Source organism: Monodelphis domestica, chromosome 1, assembly GCF_027887165.1.
Source record: "Monodelphis domestica isolate mMonDom1 chromosome 1, mMonDom1.pri, whole genome shotgun sequence".
Classification (NCBI taxonomy): Eukaryota; Metazoa; Chordata; class Mammalia; order Didelphimorphia; family Didelphidae; genus Monodelphis; species Monodelphis domestica.
In genome coordinates, this window is record NC_077227.1 from 100195890 (window position 1) to 100215413 (window position 19524).

Below are 19524 nucleotides of genomic sequence, written 5' to 3' on the forward strand. Positions count from 1 at the left end.
TCTTAGCTCTGTTAAATGTAATTATCAGAAGAGGCTACCTTCATCCCACTGACCTCATGGTTGGAGTACGTTTTGAAATATTTCTGGAAAGGTATCTTTCCTAGTGCCTTTGATTTCTTCAGATTTTAATCACTTCTCCCTTTTATTGCTCATTCTGATGACTTCTTCCCTGCTGAAGTTTATTTAAACTTATTTCTTCTTCATTAAAGTGGGTGTTCTCCCATGTTGTGCAATAACCCTGAATTACAGTTCTGGGCCCTGATTAAAGACCCTTACTGCTATTTTGGTAGTTCTCTTTATTTTCAAGTTGACAGATCATAAACAATTGCTATGTATTGGATGCTGACATTTTTCTGGCTTTCCCCAGGTTCCTTCTTTACAACTTTAGCTTACTGCTTCCATATTCTGATATATACCTATTATGAAAATATCTTAGCAGATAATAGTCTTAAAAATAACATTCTACTCAAAGACACATTGGCCTATATTGTTTCTTTTTTAAAAAAATCCTTACCTTCTGTCTTAGAATTAATACTGAGTAGGCTGAAGAATGGTATGGGCTAACCAATAGGAATTAAGTGACTTTCCCAGGATCACACAGCCAGTAAGTGTCTGAGGTGAGATTTAAACCTAGAACTTCTCATCTCTAGACTTGGTTCTCAACCCACTGAGCCACCCAGCTGCCCCAGTCAACATTGTGTATAAATGGAGATTTTGAGTCTTTGGACTTTATCCCCCAGAAGTCCCTTGGTTTTTCCCAAAATTCCCTTTTCCTGAGTCCCCGAATTTTGCGTGATTGTATTTAAGTGGCTGTAACTCCTCCCTCTTTCTCTCTTGAACCTGAGACTGTACTGAAGTCAGGCAGTTCTTTTGTTTTAGTTATTATTAATAAAACTTTATAAAGCATAATATTTCATTTTTGATTATTAATTTTAAAACACATTTTGGCAACCACAAAGGGATTACGAATTCTCAAGGATTTTTGAGCAGATAGCCTTACAGTAAAGATAGTAAGTTTGCCTGGTTGCTGCCAACCATCAGGGTCTGGTGGCGAGGTGTGCCTGTGCTCCTGCCCCACCCTGCCCCCTGCACCTGCTGCTGCCTGCTATTTCTCCTGTCCATCTGCTTGGCCAGCATTCCTCACCACTCTCCACCCAACTTGGAGCCTCCTCTTGCCAAGACCAGACCTTCCACAAGAGCCTGCCAATTCCAGCTAGTTTTTTTTCCACAGAGGGTGATGAATAATAACCTTTCCAACCCATTCCCTTTCCACACTCCACATGTGTGTTTCTAGCCTGCCATAGACATTTTTCAGTGTGGAGAAAAGATCCCCACACCTTCTAATTTTCAAGTAGATTTTTTTACAGCTGATACTGGACTCCTAGTTTAGAAGGCTGTTACTAAAGTTTTTTCACAGAGAAGGCAGTTAGTTCCAAATCAGTAGATTTAAAGTCAGTTTTGGGGAATAAGCCTGATTTCCCTCCCTTCTTTCTCTTGATCCAAAACTCCTGGGAGAAGTATTTTTTCTCTCATATGCAAACATGCTATTGTTTTCCCTCCAAGTTTTGCTTCTTTCTGTTTACTCTGTAATCAACCCCATTCAGCGTCTTTCAGGAAAAATGCTATTGCAAAGCATGCTTGAAACTCTGAAACAACAGTTTGAGTTGGTAGAGCTCAAAAGTGCAGTTTGGATCTGTTTAATTCTTATCCTGGGACTTTTTATTTTCATTGAAGATTTCCCACTTTATTTCCTTCTCCTCAAGAATATGCCACAAGCCAGGCTGCCAAGGCTACAAACTAACCTGAAATATTTTGACAAAGTTCTAAAAGTCTTAAATGCTCTCAACATGCAGAGTAGAGATTCTGCCCTGTGCTTCTATGGGGAAATTCAGACCTCTGACAAAAGAAATCTAAATGGATAATAAATATGGGGGAAGGGGAAGGAAACTTTAAAAGAGATCTGGAAGCTTATTGCTAACTATTTTGAGTTAATTCTCCTCCTATAATATAACATAAGTCTATTGGGATTGGTGAAAAAAAGATTTTGACTGCACTGTCTGCCTGCACCTTTGTTTATATTATTGTATTTACTGACTGTTTTAAGGTTTAAATTTGTTTATCTGTATTAATCTAGTCAATCCTTTTATGTAATACGGAATCACTTTAAGCTACTATGTTTTGCCTATATTGATCTTTAATTTGTACCTTTACCTTTGCTGAAGAACAAAATATCACTCACTGTATAAGCCCATGAGCACCTTGCCCAAACCATTGTCGCTAGATCCACTGAAGATCACACGTTGCCTTTGTTAATTTTCACATAGATGATGATAAATGGATTACAGCAAAACTGGTTAAATTATATACAACCTTTAGAGAATTTAATAAGCTAAGAATTTAATTGTAATTTTAAGGGGTCTTCAGAAATAATTTTACATAACTAGTGGTTTCTGAATGAATGATATTTTATATTTATATCTTTATTGTGAAGATAAAATTGAAATCTCCTGATTGTAATAATGAAGGTACTTAGCTCTTCCTTTATAGTGAAGCTAGAACTGTAAGCTATAATCTATTTTTAGATTTTAACTACAAAAAGGTGTTAAGTAACTACAAAAGGTGAACTTAACAAAAGAGGATTTAAGTAACCCAAACAGATAAACTCTAACCAAAGAAGGTGAGAACTAAAGAATGGGCAGTCCTGGAGAAAAGCATCTGCTGTGATATTAGACATGAAAATTTAGAGGAGGTGACACAAGAGAAAAAGGTCTTTAAATAGAGGGAAAAAAGACTGAAAACAGTCAGTCACCCAGGCTTGGAGTGAAGGATCAGTCACTTGGAGTTGAATGGAAGACAGACATTCATTTGGAGATTTGAGCACTGACTCGGAGGAGCAACCAGAAGGCAGACACCCAGACTTCTTCAAGACTGTCTCCACTGGTAAGTGAAAAACTGACTTAGTGACCCCACCTTTATGGAGGTGTGAAGCCTGATATAGATTTGTTTTTCCTTTACTTAGATATTTTTAGACATAAGGCTCGTTAAATTTATTTGTGGTTGGATTCTGAATATTTGTATATTAATTAGGTGGTTGCCAGGGATTTAATTTCTAAATCCCAAAATGAATTACTAAAGTAAATGGAAGTTATGGCAGTTTATTTACAATATTTACAATAGAAGGAAGATATTAATGAATGAGAGAGAGAAAAAACTCTGGCTTCTTCTGATCCCAATTAGAATTTCTAAGCCCCAGCCAGGGGAAGAGAATCTCAAGCAGTTGAGTCTTTCCTGGAGGCTTCATGCTAAATAGCTAAATCTAGTCTTCACAAGGAAGACCTGCCTTCCTTTAACATATTAGACAGCTGCAACCTTGAACCCCAAACAAGTTCAAGTCCCCTTGTTTTGGCTCAAAATTTTCATAAATCCCATCAGGATTGGTTGGTCTCTGACATTGTGCTCAATTAGCACTATGCAGTTTAGCTTTGTGCTTCTTTGGCACTGTGCAATGGCTCTTTTGGGTTTATCTTGTCCTACAATCAGGCAGAATCAGTAAGCAAAGTCCCATAATTTTTTAAAACAATCAATGGCATCATTTTTATAGTCTAAAGCTTTTTGGTTATGCATTAATATTAGAACAAATATATTCTCTTTTATTTGGATTTTTTCATGTTTTTGACTTTCTTTTGCAAACTGATTCATATACCTCATAACTCCACCATGTATCCCTGAGTGATCCCTGTGTTTGATATTATTCACCTCAGGGGGGCCAAGTTATTGTTGTGAACTCTGATTTAAATCTGAGCAATTTTAGGATAAGAAACTTGCTACCTCCCAGAATCCAGAATATGCCATGAAGATAGATGCCTGCAGAGATCACATGATCTAGATCAGAAGATCCAGAGTGAACTCTGGGATGTGAATTGAACTATGGGGGGTTGAAATACCTTTGTTTTGAATGTATACTCTTATGCCAAAGGGGACTGCCCCCAAATTGGCTTTTTGTCAACCTAGTAATCATTGGTTTTGTTCTTTTTTCCTCCTTTTATCCACAAATTATTGCAATTTTTAAGTTGAATATGTTTCCATAATCCTTTTGGGGAAACTGGTTTCCCAATAGGATCTCAGGGGAATATGTATAAATGGAGATTTTGAGCCTTTGGACTTCATCCCCCAGAAGTCCCTTAGTTTTTCCCAAAATTTCCTTTTCCTGAGACCCCGCATTTTGTGTGATTGTATTTAAGTGGCTGTAACTCCTCCCTTTTTCTCTCTTCGACCTGTGACCACGCTGCAGTCAGGCAGTTCTTTTGTTTTAGTTATTATTAATAAAACTTTATAAAATATAATATTTAGTTATTGATTATTAATTTTAAAACTCACAATTGTTTCTTAAGAAGTGATATAGACCACTTTAACTTTCCATATAGTGTTTTAAGGTTGGCAATGCGTTTTACATATATTATTTCCTTTGGTTTTTGCATTATCCCATTGAGAAAAGTAATAGCTGTAGATAATTTCTCAATCTACAGAGAAGGCAACAAAAAACTAAGTCACTTTCCCATGGACATATAACTAGTCAGTAGTGATAACTTTCTTAGAGGTGACTTCAAGTCCAATGCTTAGGGTTAAAAGAGGTTATGTAGTTAAGTCTCTTCTTCAAACAGGTCTATCCATAACAAAGGTTAAATTAAACATTTGCCTAGTGGTCTGTTGTTTAACTTCAGATTTTTACCCTTTTTTTATACCTTTCTATGGTGGCCAGAAAATAGCAGTGGTCTAATTTCCCCTGTAAATTCTGCTTAATGAGCTGGTATTGTGAAAAATTGGCCCTTGCTTTGTTGAAGCAATCCAATTTGGCTCTAAATGATCCAGAACTGATGATGCTATTTATTCTTACCTAACAAAGGCTGATAAGAATGGATTTGCCCAGTATCTTGCAAATCTAATCAAAAAGACTCTAAAATATAAGAGGTAGAGGTATATCATTATGCTAGATACCAAATAGAGCAGTAACAATTAAAGAATAGGAGCTAAAACACCCAGAAGATCACAATAAACAGAATCCAAGAAAAGAGTCCATAATAAAACCTGTGGACCTCAAGTGTCTAAATGCAAATATAGAGAGCAAAATGAGCTAGAGGTCTTATACAAGAAAGAAAACTCAATAAGTAAATTATTGGAATAAAACGCAAGAGTTACATGTGATTCTGGAGGTGTATATCTTATTTCAAAGAAAAAATATAGACTAAATGATAAATGGACTAATACTATATGTTAGAAAAGTAAACTCATATGAAGAAAGGTAACAACTAGAATAAGAAAAATGGAGGAGAGCATTTGAATAAAGATCAGTGGGAGTGATTTTGTCATAGATCATTGACTTAGTGCTGGAAAAACTTTAAAGCCCATTTCATTCAACCATTTTATTTTATAAACAAGAGGACACAGACCAAGAGAGGTTAAATGACTTGGCTAGTGGCAAATAGGTAACAAATAGCTGAGCTCAGGTTTGAACTCATGTCTTTTGTCTCCAAATCTAGATTTTTTTGCCTTGTACTACAAGCAAAAAACTACAAACCATTCAGACAGAAAGAAGAAATCAAGGAGGAATTTGAGAATGTATCACAAAACTGGTAGAGATGTAATAGAGTAGTAACTGGAAATTTCAGTTATTTAAACATACATGTTGGAGCTCTCTCTTTGCCAAAAGCAGAACACCTAATTACTTTTTGATTTATCTTAATTATAACTTCACCCTTCAAAAGATAGAGGGACCAGAAAGGTCTAAGAATTTAATTTTCACTATTGGGAAGGAGAGGACAGGAGGTTGAGGGGAGGGAAAATGATCACTTCCTAGAATAGTTTGTTTTGGGAAAATACTGGACATAGGCTGACTTGCACTCTAAATTTAGAGAAGCCAGATTTCAAAGGGTATAGAAGAAAGGTAGGATTGATATTATGAACTAAAGTTCTCACAGAAGATTCTGCACTGGAGAGATGGGAAACTCTTGTAAGAAATTAAGACACAAAGGGAACTGGTTAAAATTAAAAAGGAAAGGAAGCAGTTGTCTGAAGAAATTAACAAGGATGTGAAGACAAATCTTGAGCCAACTTGTGGTTCTCAAAAGATGTATGGAAGTTGAAAGAAAGGGCAGGTAACAAAAGATAAATATAAATATATAGTCTGGTCTAAGAAAAATAGTGCCCAAGTACCATATCTCTGAATAAGCTGAGGCTAGTGAGGAAAGCCAAGGTCAACAAAAAAGTTGTTTTTAAACTATTTTGAAGCAAGCATCTATCCAGTTTTCTTATACTTTATTCCTTACCATGTACTCTTGTTGACCCAGTGACACTGGCCTTCTTGATGTTTCATGAATAAGACACTCCATCTCTCCACTTTGGGTATTTTCCATGGCTGTCCCCCATGTCTGGAATTCTCTTCTTCCTCTTTTTTACTAATAGTCTTCCCTGTCTTCCTTTAAATTTGAACTAAAACATGATCTTCTATAGGAATTAAATATTAACAAAGAGTTAATAAGTTTCTAATGGCTTTTGTCATGTTTATAATTGCTCTGGAACATTGAGATTAATATGATAAAAACAATAACATATGCCTTGGAAGTCCTACACAAGAACAATTAAAGGCCAGCAAGTCCCTGCAGATAATAGTAGGGCACACAGTAAAGAAAATTACCTCCTAGTTTATAGTCTATGCAGCTGACTATCATCTCCTGTTTCTGGGCAGAAGTTTCTCCCTTTTTGCCCAGTCCCAGAAGACTTTCCTCCCCTCTTTCTTGAAACAATATAAGAGTCTGCAACTTCCTCCTCTTACTGGGACTTGGGTCTATTCTGGCTCCCCACACATATGACTGAATTCTCTCTTTTAAAGGAACTAAATAATTTGGTTGAGCACAGTGGCTCTTTTGGTTTTCAGGGGTACAGAATAACTGTCCTTTCTAGTTTTTAAAGATTAACAAAATCTTTTCCAACCTCTACTAATTCTAGGGCCTTCCCTCATTTATTTATCCTGCATCTAATTTTTTGGTACATATTTCTTGATTGTTAAGCTCCTTGAGGGCAGAGATTCTTTTGCCTCTTTTTCATATCCCCAGCATTTTGCACAGTGCCTAGCACTTAGTAGCTATGCTTACTTATTAACTTGATTGACTAAGAAAGAGGACTAAAGAAGGACTCTGGATTTGAGATAGATGAGATAGTAAAAGCTAACAGGGTGGAGGCATAGCTGCTTACTTGTTTTGCTTTTTGTTTTCTTTGTCAAGGAGAATGACTTTTTCATTGAAAATGACTGAACGAAGAAGGTGCTGATATTCAAGATAAAAAAATAGCAAGAGAATAGAGTGATATACTTGAGGAATTTAAGTCATATGTTCCAGAAAAAACTATTTAAATATTGGAAGAACTGATGAATGTGATGGCTGGGCCACTATCAGTGATATTTGAAAGATAATGGAAAATGGGGTAGTTACAAAAAGACCTGAGAAGAGCAAATATCTAATTTTTTAAGGGAAAAGAAGGCAGTCTGAAAACTATTGGACAATGAGTTTTTACTTCAATTTTGGGGGAAGAATTAGTGATTAACTAGATATTTAGTGAACATCTAGAAATCAAAATGAGAATTATGAAGAGCTAGCACTTGTCTTTATCAAGAATAGATCATACCAATCTAACATTTTGGGGGAGTATTGCTAAAGTGGTAGATTACAGAAAAGATATAAATATAGTTTGCTTAGATTTTGTCAAAGCATTAAATAAAATAACATTAACATCATGGAAAATTAGAAAATGATACATTATGAATTTGGAATAGGTTGAATGACATTAATCCAAGGTTAATTTTGAAAGCTGGATTTATACACTGGATAATAGAATAAGATCCAAAAAGATTTTGGAAAATTAGAGATTTGGACTGAATCCAAGATGATACCCAAAGTGGAGATAAATATAAAGTTTTCACTTGAGTGAAATAATAATAATAATAATAATAATAGAGATTGGGTTCAGCAAGAGTTTTTCAGGGAAGATATCTGAGAGTTTTAGTGAACTATAAGCTCAATATGAGTTAGTAGTATAATGTGGCAGCCAAAAATAAATCAAATGCTATCTTGGTCTTCATTGAGAGAGGCATAGTTTTTAGAAATAATAATAAAAATACTTTTGCATTGTCAGGGTCAGACTTCATTTGGAGAGCTGTATTCAGTTCTTATCGACATAGTATAGGAAGGACATTAATAAACTGGATAATATCCAGAAGAAGGTAACCAGGAGGTTGAAGGGCCTCAATTATGTGCTATATGAGAATCTGTTAGGTGTAATAATTAAAAGAGTTGATGTCATAAACTGTGATAGTTAAAATGGTTGAGGTTGTAAACTGTAGTGAGTTAAAATAGTGGGAGATATAAATTGTAGTAGATATAAGAGTGGGTGAGTAAATTGTGACCACAGAAAATATGTTTTCACTACAGTGTCTTGTTTAAAATCAAATATAAGGTGGTTGCCAGGGAAATATTCCCAATTATGAATATACTCAAGTTAATTGGGTTTTATAGAGACTTTAATTAATAATACAATGAGGAATTAAAGAAAGAGAGAAAGAGTAAGAAAGGAATAAGTATGAAGGGCTTTAAGCCAACATGGCCTAGACCTGAGTCTTAATAGAGAGATCAGTCAGGCTTTAGTCACTCACCACAAGATCTGCGAAGCAAGGATTCTAGTGACACCAGGCCAGCATCATCTCAGCTGCTTTCACCACCTCAATCCTCAATCTGAATGTTTTAGACTGCCTATCTGAGCTCCTATTTAAAGGGCAATTTCTCCTATGTCACCTCCCCTAAGTCCTTACATCTACCAATCACAGTAGACGTTTTCCAAAGGACTGACCATTCTTAATTCACATTTTGTTATCACCTTCTTAATTCACATCTTGCTCTCACCTTTTCTGGGTAGACTAAAACTTCTGAGTAATTAACATCAGGAAAGCTCTGAGTAAGTTTTCACCTCTTTGCTCCTTGTAAGTTCACAAGTTGCCTGACCTTTTATAGGTACTTAGCACCCCTTTCTAAAAATAGGCATGGCTTAAGTATGGGTTTAAGTACTTTTCATTGTTCAGCAAGGAGTTTTCTCCCCTAAAGCAGTCTTAAGTACCTGTGGAGTAGAGGTCTTCCCATTTCTGATTTAAGTAGAGTTCTCACTTTCCAAATGGGGAATGGTCCTAGTAGGGAATTGTTCCAATGGAGAATTCCCCAATGGGGAATTTTCTTTAACATTCATAAGTCTGAGAAATTTCAAGACTCACATTGGAGAGGTTTCATTTGGAGAAGAAAAAACTGAGGGGAAAGATGACAAATGTTTTCAAGTATTTCAAGATCTGTAATATAGAAAGGGTATTATTCATTCTGCTTGGCCTTAGAAGGCAAATCCAAAAGAAATGTGTAGAAGCTGTAAAGAGGAAAATTGAGACATAACGTAGGAGAAAACTTCCCAAGAATTATAGATATCCAAAAGTTGAATCAGGTGTCTTGGAAGATAGTGATTTTCCCTTCATGGGAAGTTTTCAAGCAGAGATTGGATGGTAACTTGGCGACTGGAATTCTTTTGGAGTTACATGACCTTTGGTGTGCCTTCTAACTCCAAATTTTTGTGATACTATGTTTCTGTAATGATAAATTATCATTAACTTAATTATATATGCATATATAGAAAATGTGATGTTATATAATATTTAGTAATATATTATATTATATATATTATATATAGACTGTAGGTCTAATTAGAAATATTTTGTTACATATTTGTCTTAAAAGCTCAAATTATCTCACATTAAAAAAAATCCTTACCTTCCATCTTAGAATCAATACTAAGTACTGGTACCAAGGCAGAAGAGCGGTAATGGCTAGGTAATGGGGGTTAAGTGACTTGCCCAGGGTCACACAGCTAGGAAGTATCTGGGTCAGATTTGAATCTAGGGCTGACCATCTTTAGGTTGGCTCTTAATCCACTGAGCCACCTAATTGCCCCCTGGTTCACATTTTTAAAGCAATTTTTTATTCATTTCAGTGTGTATAGTTGACAAATCTGCTATGTTCAGAGCACTATTAGGTATGGCCAGAAATACAAGGTTTAGTTTTAAAACATTATGTGAGGATGTGAACCTTAAAAATTCTCAGACCCTACTTCATAAGGTTGGATTGTGAACCTTAAAATTTCCCAGACCCTACTTTATAAGGTTGGGTTAAGACCATTCCCCACTTTAAACAATAAAGGAACTTAGATCAGGAATGTGAGACTTCTACTTAGATCAGGAATGTGAAGACTTCTACTCCACCTCTACTTAAGCATACTTTAGGGGAAGATAAAGTTGTAAACTCTTTGCTGAACAATAAAAAGTACTTAAACCCATACTTATAATAAGGCAAAAAGTTCTTAAGCTGTGCCTATTTTTAGAACTAATACAAAAGGGTGCTAAGTACCTATAAAGGTCAGACAACTTGTGAATTTACAAGGATCAAAGAGGTGAGAAACTTACTCAGAGGTTTTCTGGTGTGAATTACTCAAAAGTTTAAACTTCTTTGGTGTGAACTAAGAATGGTCTGTCCTTTGAAAAACATTTACTGTGATTGGTAGGTATAAGAACTTAGGGGAGGTGACATAGGAGAAAATTCCCTTTAAATAGGAGCTCAGATTCATTCACATGGACATTCAGATTCAGGATTGAGCTGGTGGAGTCAGCTGAGATGAAGCTGGCCTCGTGTCACTAGAATCCTTGCTTGAAAAGATCTTGTGGTGAGTGATTAAGGACTGACTGATCTTTCTTTTAGGGCTTAGGCCTGGGTTGGCCAGGGCTGCCCTGGGCCAGCTTATCCTTTTCTCATTATTCCCCTTTTCTCTCTTTCTCTCCTTTTCTTTAATTCCACATTTGAATTAATTAAAATCTCTATAAAACCCAGCTGACTTGGGTATATTTAATAATTGGGAATTCTTCCCTGGCGACCACCTTATATTTGATTTAAACAAGACACTGTCTTGAAAAAACATATTTTCTGCGGTCACAATTTAAGCCATCCACTCATCCACTCTTTTATCTACTACAATTTAAGTCTTCCACTATTTTAATCATTACAGTTTATGGCCTCAACTATTTTAATTACTACAAGGATATGAGATATTTGCAGATAACTATAATATAAAATAATGTGCAATAGATGCATCAGAGAGGTACAAAATAAAATATTATGTTTGAGGGCTGACTTGGGGGTGTGACAAGGATTAGGGAAGACTTTATGAGAAAATTAGCATTTGAGATAAGCTTTAACACATTGGTATGGGTTCTACAGGTTAGAAATTTTCCAGGAATAGTTCAGAGATCATTTAGTACTTATTGCTGAGGTCAAACCTTCATCTTATAGATTAAGAAATAGTTCCATCGAGGTCCTGAAGACACTTGCCTAAAGTCACACAATTTTTGAGTCATTAAACTGGACTTAATATCTAGGTTCTCTGTCTTGAAATCCAATTATTTTGGCATTGAATCATAAGTACCTTTTGGGAACTCTGTGAGCCTAGATATGCAGACGAAAAATCTCAGGGCATGTTTGAAAAACAAAATGTATTCTTTTCATTTTTTAAGTTTAGGTCATAAAGCTTTATTTAAAAAAACATTTTTCATTTATCTGACAGACATTAACAAAAATAAGTATTTTAATAGACAAAGAATAGAGAAAGGAGCATATATGAAATGATGAACTTCTATTTTGCAGAATTTGGGGGGTTTAAAATGTAGGGTTGAATTTAATTAAACAAAAATTCACTTGTTTGCTTGTATCTCCTTCTAAAGTTCCTTCTGTTATTTTCTGTTTTTTTTAATGTTTTCATTGATGCTCTTTTCTTTCTTCTACATGTGTCATTATCTTCTCTTTAATTTCCTCTGCCCCAAGAAAACTTTGTTTGAAACAAATAATTAGAGTCAAACTCACACATTGGCAATGTCAAAAAAAATATGCCTCATTCTGCACCTTTAGATTTCCTCACTGATCATTTTTCTTGAAGAACTGTTGATATACTAAGGTATACTTTGCATCTTCAGTTCAGTTTAATCTCAGCTCTGAGGAATAAAGTACCCTTCCCAAGATAAGCTGACCACTAGAAATCTCCTCATGTTATTTAATTCAACCTTAGATAAATTTACCCCCTTCCCAACGCTCAGCTTCCTCTCCCCTCTCATTAGAGGGTAGAGAACTAAACTCTACTCTAAACTTTCTTTTAGAGAGGGAAGAACACAGACAGCTTTTCCCCCTTTGTATCAGCAGCTCTGATTGACTGGTCTCAACTCCACAAATTATCTTCCCCTTATTATGTTGTAAACTTCTTGAGGGCAGGGATTCTTTTCATTTTTCTTATTTGTATCCCCAGTACTTAATATAGTGCCTGGCACTTAATAGACACTTAACAAATGTTTATTGAGTTGAACTGACTCACCTAGGCTCACTATGGTCAGTTAGTAGCAGAGAAACCATAAGATTAATAATTTATATTTAATCATCTTTTCGTTCATTAAGGATAAGAAAAATCAATAATGTGAACTAACTGTCTTATCAGAGATGGTAAAAGTGTCTTTGGAAGAGAATTAAGAGTGGTTAGTTTCAAATCTAGACTGTGATGTTAACCCTATCCCTTGGTCCTTCAGATTTCCTCTTCGCTGTGCTGAATGGCATGTAGTTTTTGTTCTTTATCTTTATGAAATGACATCTGACATTGCTAAAACAAATTTCCCCCTCTTGCTCTACCTGTGGGTATGTCGATTTTACAACAATTTACAAAGCCATTTAGGATCATTTGAGATCAAAGAAATCGTAGCAGAGTTCAGAGCACTCTCAAGAGCTTTTTCATTTTGGGTTGAGGAAAGACTTCATTTCAGGTTTACAAAGTTATAGGAAGAAAGGCTTGTGACAAGTCTATTGAACCTGCACAGATAAATGAAAGAAAGCAAACTCAAGAGGGAGATCAAATCCCCCAAATGTTCTTAAAATGGGGCACTTTTCATTCAGTAGGGGATGGGGGGAAAAGTCCTGTCCTGTCGTTTGATAAAATGTAGTTTTTCCCTTTCCACTGAAAAAACCAAGGCTAGCTTTGATGAACAACGAACTCTTTAGAGTGGAGCTTGCATATGGGCTTATTACAAAGTGGAAAAATGTGACCAAATTATGAACAATACTTGCAGTATCTTTTGTCTTAATCAAATCTTATTTCAAAACATGATGCTATGCTATATGTTAGAGTACACTGCATTTTCCTGCTATAATATGATTGTGAAGTCTTTAACTTAAAAATGAACCTGGGGCCATAAGCCAAAGACACCAAAGGAACCCTTCATCAGCCAATGATAATGAAAGCTAGAATTTATAGCATTAAGGTTTGCAAAGTATGTTTCACGTGACCTCATTTGAGCCTTACAATAATCCCGTGATGTTGTTGTTCATCCTTTGTACTCAAAGTAGACCAAAATGGCATCATGATTTTGGGGTCGATGTGCAGTGTGTCTATTTGTGGCCAATCAGGCCAATATGAGCTTAGAAGGCTCTATCAGAGTTTGAGCACAAAGACTATGAACATTTGGGATAGAGATGTCTCTGAATTTGCACATCTCACATGCCTTTTGAGCTCTTGAGATTCTACCTCACTCAAAAAGCACAGCAGCTTTTTTGACTTGGGGATATTATGCTGGGTGATCCTGTGATAATTTCTCCCATGTCTCGCAATTTATAAAAAAGTTCTTCAGAGTAATCTTGGGAATGTCTTTTTATTATTTCTTCTGACCTCCATGTGAGTGCTTGCCTTGGGTAAATTCTTTTTAAAATAGGCTTTCAGGTAAATGAATACATTCAAACGATGTGGCTGTTCATCAGATTTGTGGTCTTTGTAGTAGAATTTGAATGCTTAGCAGTTCAGCTCAAGGGTGTTACATGTGATCTCATTTGACTGTCATTTGCAAGATAGATGTTATTATTGTCTGCATTTTATAGATGAGGAAACTGAGGCAAAGAAATGTTCAACAATTTGCCAAGGGTCACATAGCTAATAAGAGTCTGAGGCATGGTTTGAATTCAAATTTTCCTGATTCCAAGTCTCACACTATACTACGCCAATTAATGGTAAGACAGTTTCTAATATGCCATGATTTTTGGATAGATTTGTTGTTTTATCTGTGTTGGTATTTTTTCCAGTGGTAGTTATCACAATCCATCTGTGTCTTCATATTCCGTATGATCTAATCCATATGCATAATTCCTCCATGGAGTATTCTATGCAACGTATAGAGGACCTCCTTCCAGATCTTTTATAATATTGTGAGTGCAGGGAAATATTCAAACTATCTGAAGTCTTGCCCTTCTCTTTAGTAATAAGACCAACATATCATTTTCTGATCATATATTTCTTGGATGAATTTTTATGTCATTTTTTGTTTATTTTTAATTTTTAAAAAATCCCATTTTCCCCTTACTACATGTAAAAACATTTTTAACATTCATTTTTTAAAGTTCCGAGTTCCAAGTTCTATCCAATTTTCTGACCCTCTCTCCTTCATTCCCTTCCTGCTGTCCTTGTTTCCTGGCAATCAGTCCATTAGAGATTTTATATTGTGATCATAGGAAACGTTTTCTCATATTAGTCATTTTGTTGAAGAGATCTCAAATTTTAAAAAAAGAAAGAAAATTAAATATAGTATGTTTCAGTCTGTATTCAGATTACATCAATTCTTTCTCAAACGGTATATGGCATTTTTCATCATGAGTCCAGGATTGTCCTGGATCACTGCATTGCTGAGAATAACTATGTCACTTATAGCTGTTAATCAAGAAATATTGCTATCACAGTGGACAATGTTCTTCTGGTTCTGCTCACTTCTTTTGCATCAGCTCATTGTAAGCCTCTCACATTTTTCTGAAACCATCCTGCTTATTATGTATAGTACAATAGTATTCCATTGCTATTGTATACTACAACTTACTTAATCAATTCCCCAATTAATGAACAACCCAATAATTTACAATTCTTTGCTACCACAAAAGAGAAGCAATAAATATTTTTGTAAAAATAGGTTGTTTTCCTTTTTTAAAAAAATCTCTTTTGGATACAGACCTCGTAATGGTATTGAGAGACCAAAGGGTATGCACAATTTTAGAGTCCCTTGAGCCTGGTTTCAAATTTCTTTCCAGAATGGTTGGATTAGATTCCCAACTCCACGAACAGTGCATTAGTTTGCAATTTTCTTTCACCCCTTTCCAACATTTCTCATTTTCCTTTTCTGTTGTATTAGCCAATCTGATACATATGAGATGGTCCTCAGGGTTGGTTTTATTTGCATTTCTCCAATCAAAAATGATTTAGAACATTTTTTTTTCATATGACTATAGATGCCTTTGATTTTTTCATCTGAAAACTGCCTGTCATATCCTTTGACTGTTTATCAACTGGAATGTGACTTTTGCTTTTGTAAATTTGATGTAGTTCATTATACATTGAAGAAATTAGATCTTTATCAGAGTTATTTGCTTCAAACCACACTCCCTCAACTTTTGTTTTCTTTCTAATCTTGATTTCATTTTTGTTTGTACAAAAACTTTGATTTAATATAATAAGAATTATCCATTTTTTATTTTATAAAATTATCTATCTTTTATTTATTCCTAAATTCTTCCCTTATCTGAAGACCTTACAGGTAGACTATTTTAGTCTCCTCTAATTTGTTTAAGTATCACCATTTATGTTTAGATCATGTACCCGTATTGATCATATCTTGTTATATGATACAAAATATTGATCTAGTCCAAGGCACTGCCATACCATTTTCCAGGTTTCCCAAAAGTTTTTATCAAATAGTGAATGAATTCTTATTCCAAAAGGTTGGATTTTTAAAAATTGAAAACTAACTTACTATTTATTGCTATTACTTACTATTATTACTATTATTATTATTATTTTGTGTACCTAACCTATTCCACTGATCCATCACTCCCTTTCTTAGCTAGTACCAGATTGCTTTGATGATTATTGCTTTTTAATACATTTTGAGATCTGGTACTCCTAGGGTTCCCTCCTTCACATTTTAAAAAATGGATTACCATGATATTCTTGATCTTCTGTTCTTGCTCTATAAAATAACTTTTGGGCAGTTTGAGTGGTATGACAAAGAATTGATAAGTTTGGGAAAAATTGTTATTTTTTATATTTTCTCAGCCTATCCATGGGTAATTAATATTTTTCCAGTTGTTTCAATCTGCCTTTATTTATTTATTTTTTTTTAAACCCTTACCTTCCGTCTTGGAGTCAATACCATGTATTGGCTCCAAGGCAGAAGAGTGGTAAGGGCTAGGCAATGGGGGTCAAGTGACTTGCCCAGGGTCACACAGCTAGGAAGTGGCTGAGGCCACATTTGAACCTAGGACCTCCTGTCTCTAGGCCTGGCTCTCAATCCACTGAGCTACCCAGCTGCCCCCCAATTTGCCTTTATTTGTATAAAAGTGTTTTGTAATTAAGGTCATACAGTTCTTCAGTTTGTCTTGGCAACTAGACTCCTAAGTCTTTTATTTTATCTATTGTTAATTTAAATGTAATTTCTTTTTCTATTTCTAGCTGCTGGGCTTCATTGGTAATAATATAGAAATGATGATGTCTCTGTGCAACGACTTTTCCACTTAAATCTCTTTCACGCACAAGTGTCTTGTCTCTGTGCAACGACTTTTCCACTTAAATCTCTTTCACGCAAAAGTGTCTTGTCTCTGTGCAACGACTTTTCCACTTAAATCTCTTTCACGCAAAAGTGTCTTTGTCTCTGTGCAACGACTTTTCCACTTAAATCTCTTTTACACACAAGTGTCTTTGTGCACACTCATCTATACACCATAGATGAAAACACACAAAGACAATCGTCATCCTCGGTTACTGAGAGACTACTACTATAACTTTGCTAAAGTTGTTAATTATTTCAACTAATTTTTTAGTTGACTTTCTAAGATTCTCTAAGTATACCATCATATCATCTGGAAAGAGTGATAATTTTTTTTATTGCTTATCCTAGTTCCTTCAAATTGTTTTTTTTCCCTTATTCCTATAGTTAGCATTTCTAGTATAATACTAAATAATAGTGGTGATAATGGGCATCCTTTCTTCACTCCTGATCTTACTGGGAAGGCTTCCAGCTTGTTCCCATTAAAGATAATGCTTCCTGATGGTTTTAGATAAACACTACTTATTATATTAAAGAAAGTTCCATTTATTCCTGTGCTCTCTAGTGTTTATAATAGGAATGGGTGTTTTATTTTGTCAGACTCTTTTCCTGCATCTTTTGAGATAATCGTATGATTTCTGTTGGTCTTGTTATTGATATGGTCAATTATAATAATAGTTTTCCTAATATTGAAACAGCCCTGCATTCCTGGTATAAAATCCACCTGGCCTTAGTGAATAATTCTAATGATGTGCCACTGTATTCTTCTTGCTAGTATTTTATTTAAAATTTTGAAACATCCATTAGGGAGATTGGTCTATAGTTTTCTTTCTGTTTTTGCTCTTTATGCTTTAGGTATCAGCACCATACTTGTGACATAAAAGGAATTTGGTTAGGACTTCCTCTTTCCTATTTTCCCAAATAATTTATATACTATTGAGATTACTTGTCCTTTAAGTGGCAGAATACACTTGTGAATGCATCTGGCCCTGGGGATAGTTTCTTGGGGAGTTCAGTGATAGCTTCTTCAATTTCTTTTTCTAAAATGGGATTGTTTATTCTATTTCATCTTCTGTTCATCTGAGCAGTATATATTTTTGTAAATATCCATCCATTTAACTTAGATTATCAAATTTGTTGGCATTAGAGCTGTGAGAGCCAGAGGGCCAAGGAGGCTGTTTCCTTGGAGGGAGAGAGGGAGGGAGATGCGGCAGAGGGGCGGATGGCATGAGGTCCCCATTGCTATTGGATGCTGGAGCACATCCTGTTCCTCCAAGGGATTTCCAGCTCTGTCTCAGCTACAGCCTGAAGAAGCAGTATTGCCTTTGCCTTCCAGAGTCTCCTGGGCCCTTAGCATCATAGTTTATTGGCCAGCTCCACCACTTGCATCACTTATGAATTTCTCTTAATCGTTTAAGCTCTCAAATCAGCTCAGCAAATTCTCTCCTCATGGAAAATTCCTGCTGCGGATAAGAGTCTGGTCCTTGTGTACAAAATCTGTATCCTATATCAAATATCCAAAAGTCTGTCAGCAAGCATTTTGACACGGACAACCAAGACCTTGCTGGGACTGAATGGGCTCCAAATGGATGTGTTGGCAGCTTGGGACAGTTGTCTGGAGTATAACATTTTGCTGTATTCCCTGGATGGCCGGTGGTTGTCGACATACTCTGCGTATGAGTGGTCTCTAGGTATCAAGACCAAGTCTGGAGCCCCAGCAGCCAGGTTTTGGCCATCGGCAGCTATGAGGAAAAGGTGCCGATTCTAGACTTTGGAGCCACTACAACCATTGATAACCCCAAGATAGTTGTCTATAAGGAAACAGAAAAGTCTCAAAATTTAGAAATGGAGACTCTTCCATTCCCACCCACCAGTTTCTTTACAAACATCAAAACCAGTCACTGATCGACCCAATCCCAAAATTGGTAGAGGAACCTTAGCATTTAGCCCAGACAATTGCTTCCTGGCAACAAGAAACGATAACATTCCCAATGCTGTTTGGATCTGGGACATACAGAAGTTGACATTATTTGTGGTGTTAGAACACCTGTCAGCCGTCCGCTCATTCCAGTGGAATCCCCAGCAGGCCTGGCTAGCCATGTGCACTGGGAGAAGCCAAGTGTACCTGTGGTCCCGGGCAGGCTGTATGCAGTGCAGGTACCAGTGGAAGGTGACTTTCAAATACTTTCTCTGTGTTGGCACATCAGTTATGTTTATGTTACCTGGAAAATGAAGGAGTAAAATAATTACAGCCAGAAAGCCTTAAGGACTTCTTGAGATCTACAGTTTGAGGAGATTCTTCAATAAATGCTGCTATGTCATAAATCCAATACATATTTGTTTTGTACTGAAAAAAATATCACTTGACAAGGGTGGGAAACAAAGGTCTGGGTGAAGTTTTCTTAGAAGTTAATTTCCCTCCTTGATTTAAAAAATTTTTTCTAGAGTAACATATCTTTGCATATATGTCACATAGAAAAACTGACTTTTTAAATAAATTATAATAAAGACTTGAAAGTTCACAAAAAAATTGTTGGTATATAATAGGGTAAAATAATTCCTAACAATTGCTTTAATTTCCTCTTCATTACTAGTGAATTTACCCTTTTCATTTTTTTTAAACCCTTACCTTCTGCCTTGGAGCCAATACTGTGTATTGGCTCCAAGGCAGAAGAGTGGTAAGGGCTAGGCAATGGGGGTCAAGTGACTTGCCCAGGGTCCCACAGCTAGGAAGTGTCTGAGGCCAGATTTGAACCTAGGACCTCTCATCTCTAGGACTGGCTCTC

The 19524-nt window shown here is 35.8% G+C and overlaps 1 pseudogene; it reads left to right on the top strand.

The window, feature by feature from the left end:
* LOC130457094 (WD repeat-containing protein WRAP73-like) overlaps positions 1 to 19130 on the top strand; it is an 83598-nt pseudogene extending 64468 nt beyond the window's left edge.
* Positions 19131 to 19524: the final 394 nt, after the last annotated feature.